The following is a 17,723-nucleotide window of genomic DNA, read 5'->3' as shown; positions in this document are numbered from 1 at the left end:
CAGTCTGTCCTGCAGTTGGGATGAGCCCCCACCTGTGCGTCTCATCTGTTCTTCCTTCAGAATTTTTCTGGGCATCATTTATGTTTTCAGTGCTGTCTTTGCCTCAGATTTTCCCCCATGGAGTATAATTTTCTTTGATCTTGTACACTTCTTTTATTAAAACCTCAGCCTGTTAAGCCCAACCATACCAGCATATTTTGTAATCAAGTTGAAACTCTGGTATTTCCATGATTTTTTTACTATCTATTATAGATTTTCCTTGAATAGCTTTTCCAAAGCTCTTTGAACTAACTTCCTTCCTTCCTTCCTTCCTTCCTTCCTTCCTTCCTTCCTTCCTTCCTTCCTTCCTTCCTTCCTTCCTTCCTTCCTTCCTTTCTTTCTTTCTTTCTTTCTTTCTTTCTTTCTTTTCTTTCTTTCTTTCTTTCTTTCTTTCTTCCAGAGAAACCCTTTGAAGGGAAAGATCTTAATAAAGAAGGTCTTGGTCCACTGGCTCCTAAAGTCTTTTTGCTGCTTCTCTGTGATGTCTCCCCAGTCTCCCTTGTATGGATGGTGTTGTAGATGGATTGGTTGAAAGCATGCCACACGCCATTGTCCTGTGTTTTAACTAGTTGTGGCTCTCTCTATTGTCCATCTGCAGCAAAAAGAAACTTTCTGATGGAGTGTGAGAACTACATTTATATCTGGATATAAGGGTCTGAGAGGTTTGGGGTGGAATGGGAGTAGGAATATGATTAAAATATGTTGTAGAAAATTCTTAGTTACAAAAAATATTTATAAAGAAAAAACTCTTTATCATACTATGAAAGACACCAAGTGAAGAATATTCTGGCCTCTGGGCAATTTACTTCCTTTTGCTATATTTTAATATGTGTTTACTTAGATGATAATTGGAGACTGTTCTCTCAATCTGTAAGAATGGGTAGCATGTTTCCTATCATGTTGTTGTATTTTTTGTGCTTTACTGGTTTGGTTGTCAGCGAGAGTCAGAAATTATGCTGTATTCTATTATCCAATAGCTATAAAGCAGTGAAGAGGTTTGGACCCACTAATGTATGCAGCCCCATTAGTATGCAGCCCTATGGTCTTGGATAGATACAGAATGTTTCAAGACCTCAGTTTTCTCATTGACAAAATCAGATACTGGTTCCTTCAGTTGCAAAATGTGAGGACTAAATGGATCCTCTAGACTGTAATCAGGATGGCTTCCTCATATAGAGTATTCAGAATGTCTAAGTTGTTGTTTGACTCACTTCTGCTACCATAGTTAGTAACACAAAACTCTAAACTAAAACAATTCTACCTGAACAAGAGCTAATCCATTCAGAATTAGGCTTTTCTCAGATAGTGTCTTTTCCTGATCACAGGTGTTTCAAACCCAGATTTTGGATTGGACTTTGATGTTTTTAATTACTTAAAGGTCCACAACATCTGAAGACATATTTCCCAGGAATAGTTATTTGTGATTAAAGATATTTCACAAGCTGTTGTTAAGGCAGTCAGGTATGAGTCAGAGATTGCCTTTTTATTTCCATGTATTAAATAATGTTTAAAACATTCTTTTTTCAGCACGGTTACAGTATTAAGTAGGGTTTGTCTTATTTTTCTTTGCAATATGAATTCTGTCATTTATTAAAATGGAGTATGAGCTATTTTGTCACATATTTTCAGTTATTAGTAAGCTGATTTATTCTTTAGATACCATAAATTATATGTTTTAAAATAAATCAGACTGTTAGCTTAAAGGATTTTTCTCAGATCCTGCCCATTCTCTGATCAGTGGGTCTGAGAAAGATGCATCTATGTAATAAGCAGGTAAAAAGAACAAGCTGTGGGGAATTGACAATGTGACCTTCTGAGCCAGTATCACCTACATTCAAGTAACACTGTGCACCGTGCTTACACTGCTGGACCAATGACTTTTAGCTCTGTTCTTTTTCCTGTGATTGCTTTTCTTCTCTGTATAAAGCTATTTCAGAGCTAGGGATGTAGTTCAATTGGTAGAATGCTTGCCTAGCATGCACAGAGCCCTGAATCAAATCCATAGGAGAGCATAAACCAGAATGGTTGTATAAATACTTATAAACTTTAGTTCCAGGGGGTCCATTGTCATCTTCTGGGCTCCATGGGCATTTCATGCATGTAATGCACTGAAATACATGACTGCAGAACAGCTATACACATTACATAAAAAATTTTCAAAAAGCAATGACTTTATTTTATGATTAAGAAAAATATATAACTAATGAGGAAAACGAAATAACTGTAATGGAAAATATATTCATCTTCAATATTTTCCAAAATGAATACTTTAATTCAGTGCTGATTTTGCTTCATAATTTTAAATATGAACAACCTTATTTTAAATAGTAAAAATGATTATAAATATTAAGGTATTAGTGTGGCTTGTTCTTTGCTAATCTTCTGTTGTTTCTTTTGTACAATGAGGAATTCCTTTATGAGCAATGAAAGAAAATTTTAGTTTCACTAAGATGAATACTGAGTTTTAAAAATATTTTGAGAGGTCAGCCAGATGTCTCAGTGGGTAAATGTGTTGCCACCAAGCCTAATGACCTTGGACCAACAGAGCAGGGGGAGAGAATGGCCTCCTAATCGCTGCTCTCTGAACACACGTATGTATGCATGCACACACTTGTAGTTACAATTGTTTTGATATTTTGAAACTTTTTGTAAATATTACAAGTAATTAATGTCTTAATATCTTCCTATGAAAATATTTTAAATAACTTTAAGATCTCTGAAATACTCCTGGTAGTTTTTTCCCTCCCTCCCTCTCTGATTCACTCCCTCCTCCTTCCCTCCCTCTTCCCTCCTTCCCTCCTTCCCTCCTCTCCTCTCCTCTCCTTCCCTCCTTCCCTCCTTCTCTCCTCCTCTCCTCTCCTTCCCTCCTTCCCTCCTTCCCTCCTTCTCTCCTTCTCTCCTTCCCTCTTTCTCTCCTTCTCTCCTTCCTTCCTTCCCTTCTTTCTTCCTTCTTCCTTAAAAAACTTGCAATACTACATGTTACTGCTATATTTTTGCTTTAATGTAAGCAGTTTGGAGTTATCACTGAATCTAAAATGACTTTTTTTTTAGTGACACCTCTCTGCATTTTTCATATCTTTAATAACAAACACAACTCTGCACCAGGGAAGTAGTATCCATGGCTTCATTAGCTATGCTTGCTAGGTAATAGAATTCTACTTTTCGTTCCCCATTTCCACAAAACTGTGTTCATATTTTAATAACAATGAATTTTTATATCTTATTCCTATCAGTCAAAGTAAGGAAAGTCACGATAGAAGGTTCACTTACACTTCACCCCAGACTGATCTGAAACTCACTATGTGCTTCGGCTGGCCTTGGACTCTCGGTGACCCTGCATCTATCCATTTTGAGTATGTGGAGTCAGACATAAACCACCATTCCTGTATTTTAGGAGTTAGAAAAATAGGTATATACTAGGGAGTTTGTTATTCTGAGAAACCTCTTCCATTTTTCTGAATCATAGAATGTATTTGAATAAAGAATCCATGCTTCCAAAAATAAGACCCGCATATCAACATTTTCGGTTATGAGCTTTATTGACTAGAGAAAGCACAATTGGTCAGATAAATAATTGTATTATTTAGATTATCTCATAGGGGAATAGATTTTAAAAGATCTGTTGAAGAAATGATGGCTGGAAGGAGTAAAGCTACCTTTCTCTACACGTCAGATCTGCATATATGGAGGGCAAACAAGGCGTGTGGCAGGACACTGATGGAGAGTAGTGTGTTGCCCCGTGCAGGCTTTCCTGGCAGGCTGGACTGCATCATTACTCTGCAATTACCCATTATTTTTGAGCCTTCATTTCATAAGGACAGTAAAGATACTTCTTACAAAGCTGATAAATTGAAATTTCTAGGCTTAATGGGGAAGGTACACCCATAGAAGTTCAACAAGATGGTCACATAAACAAGACCAGTATTTGACAGCACTAGTTTGCATATCAGCATGAATAAGGAAAATTTTGCAAGGCATCTGGATTTATTGATCGCTCTTTTCTGATTCCAGGAGAGGAGGCTCACTGTAAATTAAACATGGTGCTTTTCTGTTTTTCACCTTCATATACTTTATCTGTACACACTGTGCATGTGTAAATTTATATTAGAGTAAATATTTTGCTTATGAAACTTGCTATTTCAAATATGAAATAAAAAACGAAGCCATTATAGCCTTAAACAACTGAGTTGCTTATAAACCAGCTTCTTTTCACATGATCATGGAAAAGAATCAGAGATAGCCCCACTACCGTTGGTAGGAGTCCCATAATACCTCAGGCTAAACAACCACAGCCTGTATGCTGAGGACCTGCCAGACCCAGCCTCTGTGAGTGCCCCTCAGTCCCTGCTTAGTTGACTCTGTGAGCTGTGTCCTGGTGTCCTCCAGCCCTTGGACTCCTACAATCCTTCCTCTCTTTTCCAGAGATTCCCCAAGTTCTGCCTAATGGTAGGCTGTGGGTTTCTGCATGTGCTCCCATCAGCTGCCTGAGGAAGCCTCTTTGGTGACAGTGGGCTAGGCATGAGCATAGCAGATTATTACTAGGAATTATTTCATTGACTCTGTGTGTGTGTGTGTGTGTGTGTGTGTGTGTGTGTGTGTGTGTGTGTGTGTGTGTGTGTTGGGGTCTTGGCAGATTGAAAGTTAGAACATTAGTTTACTCTATTTGTGAATAAGATTTTGTAGAACCATCAGTTAGATGAATTCTGATGTTATTGATTAATGTGTGGAAATATAAAGCAATTTCAAATGAGTAATTAATTTTTACTCCAAATTATGTAGTTTAAAAATCTTGGAAACAGTGCTATTAGACACTTTTTGTCTCTCTGTCTCTCTGTCTCTCTCTGTCTCTCTCTGTCTCTCTCTCTCTCTGTCTCTCTCTCTCTCTAATTCGTTAGTAATATAGTTCTAAGCTAACCCATCGGAGATTTTTTTATTTTCTTTGTTTAGTAAATGCATGACAAAATGAATGAATGATGTGGACAATTATTTTGAGAGTACTTGGAGCATTATAAAGTGAGCAAACATTTCTATGTTTTTATACATTATGTATTTTTCAAGTCACTCAGGTAGTAGATTTATTATTTGAATCGTGTTAATCTAGTTAATATGTTAATGCCTGTGCTGGCTTTTTTTTTTTTTTTTTTAAATATCAACTTGACACACCTTTTAGAAGAGGGAACCTCAATTGAGAAAACGTTCCCACCACACTGTGCTGTGGGGAAGCCTTTAGCATGTTTACTGGATTGATGACTGATGGAGGACCCAGGTCCCTGTGGGTGCTGCCACCCCTGGGCTGGTGGTCCTGGAAACTATGAGAAAGCAGGCTGAGCAAGCCATGAGGAGCAATGAGAAGCATCCTCCTTGGCCTCGGCATCAATTTCTTCCCTGACTTCCCTAGATGATGGACTACAACTGGAGATTGAAATAAACCCTTCCCACGTTGCATTTTATCACACCAATAGAAAAGTAACTAAGACAATGCCTTTGTCATGTGTTTGAAATTTTTATTAATTATTTTACTTATTCACATCCCAAATATTGCCCCCTCCAATCCCCCCTCCCAGAGTTCTTTCCCCCATCCCCCTCCTTCACCTCTGAGAAGGCTCCTCACCCTCACCCTCTCAATCACACCCGCCTTCCCTGGGGCATCATGTCTACAGGATTAGGCACCTCCTTCTCCATGGAGGCCAGACAAGGCAGATGTGTTTTTTTAAAAAGAAAAAGATTGGAAAGCTGGTCATGGTGATGGATGCATGTAGTTCTAGCCGCTACAGCAGACTGGTGGGAGGAAGGCTAAGAAAAGAGCCTCCTTACAGTCCATCATTTTGGTATCATCATGGGTAATCTAAGTCATCTCAAAGGGAAGTTTTGTTTATACAGTATTAAAATGTAAGTAAAAGATAGCAAGTGGTCATTTCTAGCTTTCTTATATTCCTTCTTTTTATTTAATCTTTTTTTTTTTTTACACTCCAGATTTTATTCCCCTCCAGGTCCACCCTCCAACTGTTCCACATCCTCCTCCCCTTCCCTGTCTTCAAGAGGATGTCCCCACCCCCACCCCCACCCCCTACCCCACCAGACCTCCCCACTCCCTGGGACCTGCAGTCTCTTGAGGGTTAGGTGCATCCTCTCTGACTGAACCCAGACCCAGCAGTCCCCTGCTGTATATGTGTTGGGGGCCTCATCTCAGCTGATGTATGCTGCCTGGTTGGTGATCCAGTGTCTGAAATCTTGGGGGGTCCAGGTTAATTGAGACTGCTGGGTCATTTCTGTTTTTAAAAAATAATTATTCTTTATGTGCATCAGTGTTTGCCTGCATGTATGTATGTGCACTCTGGGTGCACAGTGTTTAGAAGAGGTTGTCTTAACACTCTGAAACTGAGTCTGCTGCCCTCATGTTGGTGTCAGGGACATGTATACCCTTGGTCCTGCATGACCTACAAGTGTCCTCACCCCTAAGCTAGCTCCTTAGCCACCTCCTCACTAGTTTATGTTAAACCAAGGAATTCAGAGAATTTCCCATTCCTACCTTTTGATAGCAAGCAAAGAGTAGTGTTTTAAGAGAAAACCAGAGATTGTTTGTAGAGATGAATTGAGTAAAGTTATATTTTTTCCTTTCCCCTGTATTTACCCAGTAGCTTGTCTGCTTGTAAGGAGCCCAGTGGTCCTGCGCTGGTTATCCCTGGGAATTGACCCTTAATTCGAATTCCCATCCTTCCACCTAACTTACCTTCCTCTCCCCTTTTCATTTTTGTTTTTGATTTTTATAGAAATGTTGCTTTAAAAGGGAAATCTGGGGTATTTTTAAATAGAAAGATAGAGAATAAATTATATATTGTTTCCTCACCTGATATAATTAGGTGCGAAAATTAGCTACTGATTATGGGTTTCTTTTGTTCCACTCCTATGAATTTGGAGTTTTGAAGTGTGTGAATTTTCAGATGTAGTTATTTATATCTTAAACATTTCTTCATCTTATAGCATATTCTTCATGAAAATCTTTATAAATAAAACTTTAACCATATGTAGTATTTTTATAATTTTAAAAGAGGAATCCTAAGTCAGATTTTGATTGTTTTCCATTTTGCTAATTTCTTTCCAAAAAGACTGAATTTTTTTTTAAATCCTCAAACCAAAAAAGCGTGAAGCTCTGAGGTTCTGCAGAAGCTCTGCCCCCTGCAGCTTCTCAGATCCACTCAATTAAGGCTCCTGAGTTTTTAGTGCATATCTTCCCAGCTCCTACAAGAAATTTCTTTGTCATATATTCTTTTTCCAACTTAAAAAACGTATCATGCTACAAATATTTCGTTTTCAAACTTTGTTGAGCTGAGATCATCTTACCACTTTGGTTCCTTTTCTGTTTACTCAGTGCTGCTACTCAGTGATTAAAGCTGAGCTTTCTTCTGAGGCACCCCAGTTGGTGAGCGCTGTCCTTCCATGTTAATTCAGTCTTCAGTGTGGCTAGTTCATTGTCTCTGATGCAACACTTTGTTAGCATTTTTCCTTTGGCATCCTGCCTCTGTTGTAGCAGTGATGATAGCTTCTAAAGATGGGTGGGGTCACCTAAGCAAAACCAAACAAACAGCAACACAGGGAACTTTGAGGCCTACTCAGGACATGGAGATGGCAGCTGGAGAGGACTGTGGACTACAGGCCTATGACACTTAGGATTTCCCTAACGTGCAGACCTTGTAAGCAGCTCTCAAAGCGGCCCTTAGAATGCTTTGTCTAAAGTGACTGCTTCATTATTTACAGCTTTATGCAAGGTACTGTGAGCTTTGTAGAAGGCAATCTGTATTGTAAGTAAGTGAATTTGCTTGGAGGTATTAATCATGACTTGAGTCTCTTCCCTACGGTGGTGCTGCCCACTCATGAGAGTGCGGTTTGACTTCACTATCCTTTTCTCCTCTGCTTTCCGCTCACACCATATAGATAGAAAAGCTTTTGCAAAGAGTATTTTAGGGGACTTGAAAGATGACTTAATATAGCTGGCCATCTTAATTGAATCTTTCCGTCCAGAGTTCACATTCACTGGACTTGTAAATTTGCATCTTAAAGGAGGTGGGTAATCATCGGGCTGACTGTGTCCTTTCTGACTATGATCATGTGGGAAATTTTACATTTCTGTTTTACCCACGGAACTTTAATAGAATCATTGTTTTGTCAAGTATTTGCTAAGTCTTGAGCTCTTCTCACAGCATCTGATTTAGAAGTTCCTCACTAGCTTTTCTCTGAGTAAACTTTTATTATATTCTTTTTTTAAACGGCCATAGAGCTGTATTTAATGTTTTGTGTGTGATATTCTCAACAATAGATGAGTATGAATCTTGGTGTATATATTTGACTACTGTTTATTCAGCCAAGAAATTAAATCCGATACATTTAAAGTTATAATATATATATATACATATATATATCCTATTTTAACATACTGAGTTTATTTTCAATAAATATATTTTAAACAGCTGCTTAATTTCATCTTTGTATATGTGTGACCTTTATGTTGCTCAAAAATGCAATTTTACTTTGGAAGATGGAGGCAGAAGAGCCATAAGTTTGAGACCAGCCTAGATGACAGAGTGAGACTCTGCTTCTAATAAGCAAAAGCAAAGCAGAAAATGAAAATATTTAAAAGTTCAGTCTTACATTAACCTGTAGTCTGGCTCATGATATTCCAAGAGGTCCATTTAGCCAAGTCCTGTTTCCCAACGTTGTAAGTGTTGGAAAGTGGTGGGAATTTTGAGGAATTAGGTCTAGTAGGAGGTCTTAGGTGTATGGGAACATTCCTCTTGAAAGGAATTGCAGGACCCCGTCCCCTTTCCCTTGCTTCCTGAACATTATGAGGCAAGCAGCTTCCTTTAACCCCATACGCTGTCTGTGAAGTCTTGACTTGTCTCAGGCCTCACGCAGTAAGGTTGATAGATAATATACCAAACTCCAGCCCTCCTCCCCCTTCTCCTGTCTGCTGTCATCATGTAACACTGACTAACATGTCTTATTTAGTTTCCTTTGAACTTCACCTCAACTGTCTCAACCTTTATCAAACTACTTTGCTTTTTTAGTATGCTGATATTTTTATTTGAAAGTGTGATAAATATATCTTTAATATATAAACCTAGATTATTTGAAAATTTAATTGCAAACCCTATCAGGAATTCTCTAGACTTTTCTCATGCTTAAAGATGTGTTGGATCCTTCATAATATTCAACATACAGTTGCACTCATGGCTGAGATTCATTCCAGCGAAAGGACATAAGAGAACATTAGCCAAGAGAACAGGTATAAGCTTTAATGCGTCCTCTGAGCAAAGTTTCACAGGGCCATTTTATTCTTCCAACAGTGAGTTGTGATAGGACATGTGGCGTTACATAGTAATGGAACTAATTGGACTCAGCACTCAAAGTCTTCACTGGGAGCTGATCACATAGGACTCCTTTTCTTGGTATCTCTGAAATTCTAGATTCCAGGAAGTAAAGCAGACTTAATCTTAATCATATATATGCACCGTTAAGGCATAGTTCACCTTTTGTTTTAGGGGAAGTTTTGTTTAGGGAATCTTTGTTGGCCAAGTTTACAAAGCCAGCTGGGGGCCAGCATTGCAAGTGAGCTGTCTTAAGGACAGGTAGATGGAGAGGAAGGTATTGACTTTCCTCAGCACCTTGTGTTTTATTGACACTTACTAGAATGCATGTGTTATGTAAGCATTTTGAGATATTGGTGGAATACAGTTTCCTATGGTATATAGCATCAGGAGTCATTTAGTATGCTTTATGTTTATAGGAATTAAATGAATGAAGGAGTTTCTCAAGATTTTATATCTTATTTTTGTAACAGCAAACTTTTAATTTGTAAAAGCCCTTTATCTTGCCTTCTGTTGCTGTTTTCTTCTAACGGTAGCTTCAATTATTGATACTCTCCTCCTCATTATGACTAATTTCAAAAACATTTTTAAACAGCCAACTTGCAAAGATGTTATACAACTTACAAAACCTAGTTTTCTTCTGATGCTTGATTGTTATTTTAACTTTATGATTTCTTTTAATGTTAACAGGAAATTTTACTTGGAAAAAAACACCATTTAAAAAATGAAACCAGCTAAATTTTCATAATTTGACTTTCATGAATTATATTTTAATTAATTTATAGAAAGATTGCTATTTTACATTTTACTTAATGTAATTCAAAAGGTATTTTGGGTTTGCTAGAAGACAGTATAGTCTTATTCAAACTTATAGTGTTTAATTACAGATTTTTTTCTAAAAGATAAAAACCAACTAAAGAGTATATGTTGGCTCAAGCTACATATGTATCAGAGGATGGCCTTATCTGGCATCAGTGGGAGGGGATGCCCTTGTCCTGTGAAGGCTGGATGCCCCAGCATAGGACGATGCTATAGTGGTGAGGCTGGAGTGTGTAGGTGGGTTGGGGGAGCACCCTCACAGAGGCCAAGGGGAGGAGGATAGGATGGGAGGTCTGCGGGAGGGAGACTGGGAAGGGGGACAACATTTGAAATATAAATAAGGTAACCAATTAATTTTTAGAAAGATAAAACCAAGTCTTTATGTTTATTTATTCAGCAAATCAAAGTATAATTTATATGATTATTCATATTCCATAAATACATTTTAAATATTGAAAGATTTTTTAATATGGATATCTTTAGTGTTTGAAACTTAGTTTGCAGGATTTCAAGAATAGCTTTCAATGGATGACCGTTGGGGTGTGTGTGTGTGCGTGTGTGCGTGTGTGCGTGTGTGCGTGTGTGCGTGTGTGTGTGTGTGTGTGTGTGTGTGTGTGTGTGTGTGTGTGTGTGTGTGTGTAGCAGATAGAGAGGGGTTGGGGAGAGATTGAGATTTATGTGTGTGACAATGTATACATGCATCATGGAGTATACTGGAGCAGCATGTGTGGTGGCCCAAGGTCTATGTGTTTCATCAATGGATTTTTTTCCACATTCTTTCTTTTTTAAAGTTACACTTAGTATCACCAGTTGGTTAGAGTAGCTGTCCAACAAACCCCAGGAATCCTCCTCTTTTTCACTTACCTGGTATTGGGATATAGGCATACACTGCTCTGCTCAGCTTTTCACGTGGTACTTGGGGTATGAACTCAGGTCCTTATGTTTGTATGGCAAATACTTTACTAACTGAGCCATCTTTCCTATGCCCTAAAAGATGAGCATTTGTGTGTGTGTGTTTGTGTGTGTGTGTGTGTGTGTGTGTGTGTACACGCACACGTGCACATACACACACACAAGAGAAAGATATATTACAAATTAAAAGTTTATTGTTATAAAAATAACAGACATAATACCTTGAGAAAGTCCATTCATTTAATTTCAATAAACATAAAACATACTGAATGACTCCTTTTGCTGTATACCATAAGAAATCGTATTCCACCAATATCTCAAAATGCTTGAAAACCTTCCGTATGCTAGGCGAGTACTCTGCCTCCAGTCTATACTCCCCACTGACTTACTACATTTTTATGTAATTTTTATAGCTGGAGCTTTAAAACAACTGGTAATATTGCCTCCCATCCTAAAACATACTTTCTTAAGTGCTAACCAGCTTAAGTCTCATCAGCTATTGCACAGGTCTGTAACTTAAAGATATTTACTAATTTTGAACCTAACTGTTAATTCTTAACATGTCTGCTGTTTGATTGCATGTCAGATGTTTGTCTAAATAGAAATATCTCCTCTTATTATAGTCCTGACATATGAAAATTATTGTTATTCTGTGTTTTAATGAGTTTTCAACACTTTCCTCATTCCTTCCATCAGCAGCCATTTACCGACCAATTTGTAGGGAAATTATACTAGTTGGATTGTAGTAGATCAAGAATGATAAGCTCTTTCTCATTGAGTATATGTAGAGATTTAGGTCAGCATAAAGGGTTGTAGGTTAATGCAACAAGTACAATTTGAGATGGCTGTAGGTTGTGGAAGTTCAGTGAAGGAAATAAACCAGTGTGAATAGAGAGAGCTGGGATGGACAGCTACACCATAGGATCTACTGTTGTGACTGCCCTTCATACAGTATTAGAATCCTGTAAACAGTGAACTTCTGAACAGCAAATATCCTCTGTGTACACAGGGATGTAGAAGCGTTTTGTTTATATAGGGGATGAAGATATTCAGCTAGTATGTCAATAAAGTCATTACTTCTCAAAAAGAAGACACAACATTGAGACTCAGAGAGATGTGGTTGATCTCGGACAGTCTTCTCCAGTGTGCTCTCACTGGGGCTGGTGAGAGCGCTCTGAATCATAGGACCTTAGCAGTGTTTCCTCACTGCTTGATATAGCTGCATGAACAGAATTGGGTATGCAGAGTGCCCTAGTTATATGTATGAGCTCACCTGGAATCTAATTAAAGTATTACTTAGATATGGAATAAAGTGCCAGAAGGTGTTCTTGTGAAGTCTGGTTTGGGTTAACAAAGTTATCAGAGTGATATGGGAATGTGAAACTGAATTCAGAATTTTTATGCATTCATTAATTTTATAAAAATAGCTTTTCAACTGATTTCTTAGTCTTTTCTATGTAAAAAGTATTCTAATTTTGTTCTGAGGACATAGATTTATGCCCCTTTTCTTTTGTAAACTATCAAATTGGGTTTATAGAGGTGGATCAGTGGTCAAGAGTACATGCTGCCTTTGCACAGGACCCAAGTTCAAAACCTCCCATAACTCTGATGCTCTCTTCTGACCTTGGTGAGCACCAGTACTCCTGGTACACAGCATCTCACACTCACATACATACAATTAAAAAATAAAATTAAACCTTTAAAATAGTATCAAATTACTGCACTATAGTATTTAATATGCAAATTGTATGGCTTTACATAGAATATTATTTTTAAAGATTGGACTAATAATTTTCTGATCTTTAGCATTAGCTCTCAAAAATCTCTGTAGCTAATTACATCTTGAAAATAACAGCCACATTATTATGGCATATGGCAAATAGCATTGCAACCTAAAACCACACAGAATCAGTTATTGTGCACCTGTGCGTCGGGATCACTGCTTTCGTGGTCACAGGCCTGCTCCAGTGCTGACACACAATAGTAATCATTGTTTTACATCTACGGTTTCTGAACAATAGCCTAGGAATTGTATTTTTATCCATTTTATTATAGAAAATTAGGGAAATAACTTTTAGTTTATTGTTGATTCAAAGTCTGACATGAGTAGTAACCATTTTACATGATTTCATTTTTCCCCGCTGTGGTTTTGTTCTCAAAAGTTTTACTTGCAAGAGAGAGGACTAGATACCTCATAGGTTTTTTCTGTCATTATTATTGTAAGATATAACATTTTATATTTGGAGCTGATATAGTAATCACATAATATTATAGTTAATATACAATAAGAAATTTACATGTATAAAAATGATAAAATTATTTTCATTCAAGAGGATATTTTTCTTGGTTTTATTCTTGACGTTGTAAAAATAGTTCTTCTCACTTCACATTAGTAAGATTGCCAGTAAATGGTTTGAGGTCAGTGAGGTGTACTGGAGTGCCTACACACCAGTTCTCTGAAGATATTTTTAAAAGCATTTATATTTTATGGATAGTATTCATATAGATAGGGTTCTTCTAGCCAAGGCACAATAGTTTTATTAATGAGTAATAAATGATATGTTAATAAACTCCTGTCATTAAGAAGTGCCTGTAGTTTCTGAGGTATTTATGAGGCATTATAATGTTGTCAGGCAGCAGATTTAGCTGTGGTATGCACATCGCTTACTATTTTCCTTGTCTGTTTTCAAGAGCATCTCTGAATTTCAGCCCCATTTGACTCTTAACTGTCTTAGTTCCTTTTTAACTTAGTTTTATTTTTATATACTTGATTTTTTCATATATTTTGGTCATATTTCTCCTTTTCCAGCTCCTCCCAGATCCTCCTACTACCCTACTCATTCAGCTTTTACCTTCTTTCTTTTTTTCTCAAAAACCCCACTAATACATGAAAAACAAACAAAAAACAGCCATCAAACCATCCAGTCTAAAAATACCAAAACAAAGAAAACAAAACAACCCACAAAAATACTTAGAGTCCATTTTTTGTTGACCAAGTACTTCTGTGTGTGGGGCCTCCATACCTATTTAGTATGGTACTTGAAGTCTTAGCCAGAGCAATAAGACAGTTGTAAGAGATCGAGGTGCTACAAGTAGAAAAGGTATACTTCTTTCCAGATGAAAGACCGTAAAGACTATCAGGAAATTTCTGTAGCCGAGAAACACTTTCATCAAAGTCGCAAGATTAAAAATATTAACACACAAAAGTGTAGACTTCTATATACAGATGACATACTTATTGAGAAAGAAATCAAGGAAACAGAACATTTCACTGTAGCCTCAAAAAAAAAAATCTTCAAATAACTCTAACCAAGCAGCTGAAAGACTTGTGTTACAAACACTCTAACCAGGTAATTGAAAATGTTGTGTAACAAATACTTTAAGACATTGAAAAAAGAAATTGAAGAAGATAGAAGACGGAAGGCCTCCCGTGTGTATTGATTAGTAGGGTTAATGTAGAAGTGGCTACCCTATCATAAGCAATCTAAAGATGCAGGCCCCATCAAGATTCCAACACAGTTCTTGACAAAAATTGAAAACAAACAAAAAACTTTAACTTGATATGGAAACACACACACACACACACACACACGCACGCGCACGCGCACGCGCACATACACAAGCATGGCCCAGATAGAAAAATTTCAGTAAAGAGATGGAATTTTAAAAAATCATCCTGAATTAGGTAACGCAGACCCTTATTTCATATGTAGTTGTTAATTTTTAAGCTTAAGATATGTGTGTTTCAATTAGAATAACCAGTAAAGTCAGGTATCTAGCATGGGACTAGTGGAGACAGCCGTTCTTCCATGGAAAAGTAAATAGAATATAGTATTTCTATATTCTATATAGGGATAAAGGGATAAAGGGAAAACTGGAATAGCTGGAATAAATGAGGAGGATGGAAGGGCATGGTAAAGTAGGGAATATGATGGGGAACAAATGCCACTAAAGGCTTTAGAAAAGCCATATGGAAACCTACTACTTTAGAAACTTCCTAAGATATATACATACTTGAAAAGAAGTTAAATGGAGTCACTAAATAATGAGGACACAGTGCTCCAGCTAGACAGCTTATACCACCAAGTAAAACCTCAAGTACCAGCAATAGGTTACATCTTGTGGAATTGTTGGTCAAAAGGGTTCCACCAAGCCCTCCAAACATTACAGGTTATTTCCAAAACTATTGGGTGCTCACTGCAACCTGATGCTAAGATCTTATTGCTGCAGACTACTTATGCGTTTCATCAAACATGGAGAAATTTGAACTGGTTCCCAACTAGTGGCCAAGAACTTGAACTAAGTAGGTCAGAGACATTAATGGAAAAACCTCAGGCTGCATCTTCTAATAAAGGAACAAAGCAATAAAATGACTCCAAATGGCATGTCGCTGTACCAGTAGATCAAAGCATTGTTCAACCCTAGTGAGAGAAGCTTCTTTGTACCTTAGAGAATTAATGTAAGCGGACAAGGCACTAGGGGTGAGAGGCTTCGGAGCACTCACCTAAATGGAATGTTTATCCAACTCCTCCCCTCAAGACTCAGGAGTCTGTGTGGAAGTGGCTGAAAGAATATAAGAGCCAGAGGTTAGGGATGGCTCCAAGGAAACAGTGTCTTCCATACACAGCAGGACTGAGGACGCAGATGACCTCACACAGACTGACAGCATGTACAAGACCTCCACATTCACACCAGACAAAACACCAGCACAGAGATGGGGAAGTGGGTTTCTTTTAGACTATGCAGAATTTATGAATGTAATCTTGGGTTTTATTTATCTTTTAAGTAAGTTTTAAATTACAAACTAACTCAAAAAAAATTGCTATCTGTGAAACATCTTGGTATTACTTTGTCCATTCTTGATTTGTCCATTTTGAGTAACTTGTCTTTCATTATTAATGTAATACTCACTAGGATAAGACAGAAATTTGTTACCACAAATGTTTTTAAATGAATCAAAAGGTACTCAGAACCTTCTTTTCATCTTTTAACAAGAACTAGACTATACCTGTCTTGCTACAATGTGTTTGCCCATAATATTCATGACAATATTTGGTCTTTGACTGATGTCAGTAAGATCAGACCCTAGGAAAATCTGCCTCCCAGAATAGCTGCTCTAGACCAGTGGGTCTCACTCAAGCTTTAAGTAAAATACAATCATTTGAGGCACTTGTTGAAATAGAAATTTTGGTTCCCCAAGGTTGGACATTGTTCAAAGCTCTTTGTTTCTGAGAGGCTCCCTTGTGACATGGGTCTTGGGTCTTGGTGCCATGTCTTGGATAGAAGTTTGGGTCCTGTGAAAGCTTGATGCTCCATCATAGCGGAATACTAAGGCGGTGGGGCAGAAGTGGGTGGGTAGGTGGGGGAGCATCCTCTTGGAGGAAGGGGCTGGGGGAGTGGAATGGGGAATTTTCCAAGGGGAAACCAAGGAAAGGTGGAAACATTTGAAATGTAAATAAATAAAGTAACCAATTAAAAAAAGAAGTTTGGGTTACATATATATCAAGTATTTTTTATTGAATTTACTAAGTTTTTGAAATGTAGCATTTTCAAAGGGAGGGTGACTGATAGTTTGTTCTCCCACTGACTCTGGCTTAGCCAGCTTTTGCCTGCAGCAGAATCACAAAAGATAAGATCTGCTGAGACTGAACATTGCTGGACTCTGATCCATGATTTTGGTGGGACTTAGGTGCACAGGAATCTGCACTTCAAAGCTTTAAATTTTTATATAGGTGTATGAACACGATAGGTTACAAAAAGAATACTTTTTGAAGTTATTCTGTGAATTCATATTTCCTTTTGTACAAAAATTTTATTTAAAGTCAAAGTGTGGAGTTTCTGAAAGGTGATTGCTTTGGATGGTAGTACTAGTAAGGAAGCCTTGATAGGTCTCTGCATGCTTTGATTCTCTGTAGGCAGACTGTATAACTTACTGTAATATATCAGTGCCAAAGACCATGACTAACCCTGAAGGATCTAAGTGGTTGGAAGCAAAAATGTGTAGGTATTCGAAATTCTAATGCATGGATGCTCAATATTGATTCTTTTCTTGGTGATAACTGGATTATTTGTTCTATTTCTGGGAAACACTGAAATCTCTAATATTACTAGCAGTTATATTCACCATGTGTCCCATATAAGTTTGTTTCTCATATAAAACATCAAATTGTCTTTTGCATTTAAAAGTAGAAATTTAGGTAACAGGTGAACTATTTGTCATTTTAGTTTGACACTATATTTTAAAATTACATCATTCAAAATGATTTTTTAAAAATTACATCTTTTGACTTTCTAATTTATTCTTCATTTGGTAATTTCTTCTGATTTATGGATGTGGGTGCTATTTACATAATACTTAATTGATCCTATATAAAATTATTTAAAATGGAATGGTTGCATGTATTAAAGCAGAGGTTGCATTTATTAGATAATCTTACCAGAAACAGCATGTGTTCCTTTGACTACAGGGCTCGGCAAACTATAAATCAGCCAAAGTGATTTAAAAGCTTTACTTAGGATTAATCAATCATTTGCTTACATTTATTATCTCATTTATTTGCCAATTTGCATATGATTTTGAAATTCAGAACT

General features: G+C 37.3%; 1 protein-coding gene across 2 annotated transcripts in view; it reads left to right on the top strand.

The window, feature by feature from the left end:
• Positions 1-17,723, top strand: part of Rabgap1l (RAB GTPase activating protein 1 like) — a 558,252-nt gene that overhangs the window by 218,847 nt on the left and 321,682 nt on the right. The window lies entirely within an intron of this gene.

This window comes from Rattus rattus, chromosome 10 (assembly GCF_011064425.1).
Source record: "Rattus rattus isolate New Zealand chromosome 10, Rrattus_CSIRO_v1, whole genome shotgun sequence".
Classification (NCBI taxonomy): domain Eukaryota; kingdom Metazoa; phylum Chordata; class Mammalia; order Rodentia; family Muridae; genus Rattus; species Rattus rattus.
This window is presented reverse-complemented; position numbering and strand designations above follow the sequence as displayed.